The following is a 1,662-nucleotide window of genomic DNA, read 5'->3' as shown; positions in this document are numbered from 1 at the left end:
GGGTGAAGATGTTTCTCACAAAATCGTTGCCCCAATGCATCATTGAAATTCAAGCTGGAAAGATGATTTTAATATATCACTTGTACATTTTGTATTGCTCTTCTGGTGACAATGTCGTTTTTTTGTCAATTACCATTTTAATAACAGGGTAAAGAAAATTAAGTGGATTTTTGAAAGAAAACTATACTGTCAATATACTATTAAAACAAATTAAAATGGTAAAAGTTATTGTACTTTAAGTAAAAATAAAAGAGCAAAAATATCAATCCCAGTTTTGATTACTTAAATTAACAAAAAAAATGCATATAGCAAAGGATAGTTTCAATCTGCCTACCTCTGGGTTATGGGTCCAGCATGCTTCCATTGCAGTACTCTGCTGCCCATGTAAGTGCAAGAGATCCTGAAGCACTCACTCATCATGGGAAAGTACCAATGTGTTTATTCGTTGGTTGATGGAAGAAACATCTTACAAAAACTCTCCAGATTATTGATTTTTTAATGTTTTTCTAGGAAACGTTCTAGATGTATGCTTATTAGCCTTTGTCAGTATGTACTTTTTGCAAAGTGTCTCTGTGGCGCAATCGGTTAGTGTGTTTGGCTATTAACCAAAAGGTTGGTGGTTCAATCCCACCCAGGGACGTAATTAACCTTGTGATCAGATTTTGGTGATATTTAAGTAGACAAGTCAAAATTTCAAACCTCCTCTTATGGTGTAGGGTACATGGCCTTCTCTGATGTAATCAGAGTTAGATTTGATTCAGTGATTTTATAAAAAACAGCTAGGAAGCACAATTTAGCAGTGGGTTGCAGAGAAAAAAAATATGCTGGCAGAAAAATCCAATTGAGTGATTAAACAGCTCTTCATTTTCTGGCTTTATTTTTATGCTAACAAATTTGTTCTCTGAAAAGTGTCCACAAAGCCAAGTCTCTGATTAACACCTTTGTAAGGATGGTTTTTCACCTATTACTAAATTAAACTTGCTTCATTGGAAAGGCAGCAAGATGCATCCTCATTTCAATGTCTACTGAAATAATACAAGTTGACACCAGGAAACATTAACGCCACTGCATCCTTGCTGCTTTCTCATGTGGAAGTCTGTTTAATGTGAAAACAAGGTGATATCTAATTAGCACACAGGTAAGGAATTAAGAAAATCTTTATTTAAGGGTGAAGATGTTTCTCACAAAATCGTTGCCCCAATGCATCATTGAAATTCAAGCTGGAAAGATGATTTTAATATATCACTTGTACATTTTGTATTGCTCTTCTGGTGACAATGTAGTTTGTTTTTGTCAATTACCATTTAATAATAGGGTAAAGAAAATTAAGTGGATTTTTGAAAGACAACAATACTGTCAATATACTATTAAAACAAATTAAAATGGTAAAAGTTATTGTACTTTAAGTAAAAATAAAAGAGCCAAAATATCAATCCCAGTTTTGGATTACTTTAATTAACAAAAAAAAAAAGCATACAGCAGAGGATAGTTTCAATCTGCCTACCTCTGGGTTATGGGTCCAGCATGCTTCCATTGCTGTACTCTGCTGCACATGTAAGTGCAAGAGATCCTGAAGCACTCACTCATCACGGGAAAGTACCAATGTGTTTCTTCGTTGGTTGATGGAAGAAACATCTTACAAAAATTCTCCAGATTATTGAC

At 34.2% G+C, this 1,662-nt stretch overlaps 1 non-coding gene across 1 annotated transcript; it reads left to right on the top strand.

The window, feature by feature from the left end:
• Positions 1-566: 566 nt before the first annotated feature.
• On the top strand, positions 567-640 carry TRNAN-AUU (transfer RNA asparagine (anticodon AUU)). Its single transcript has one exon. It is a non-coding gene; the product is annotated as a tRNA-Asn (tRNA).
• Positions 641-1,662: the final 1,022 nt, after the last annotated feature.

Source organism: Pseudophryne corroboree, unplaced genomic scaffold (assembly GCF_028390025.1).
Source record: "Pseudophryne corroboree isolate aPseCor3 unplaced genomic scaffold, aPseCor3.hap2 scaffold_306, whole genome shotgun sequence".
Classification (NCBI taxonomy): domain Eukaryota; kingdom Metazoa; phylum Chordata; class Amphibia; order Anura; family Myobatrachidae; genus Pseudophryne; species Pseudophryne corroboree.
The sequence above is the reverse complement of the archived record's forward strand: the minus strand, read 5'-3'. Positions and strand labels throughout refer to the sequence as shown.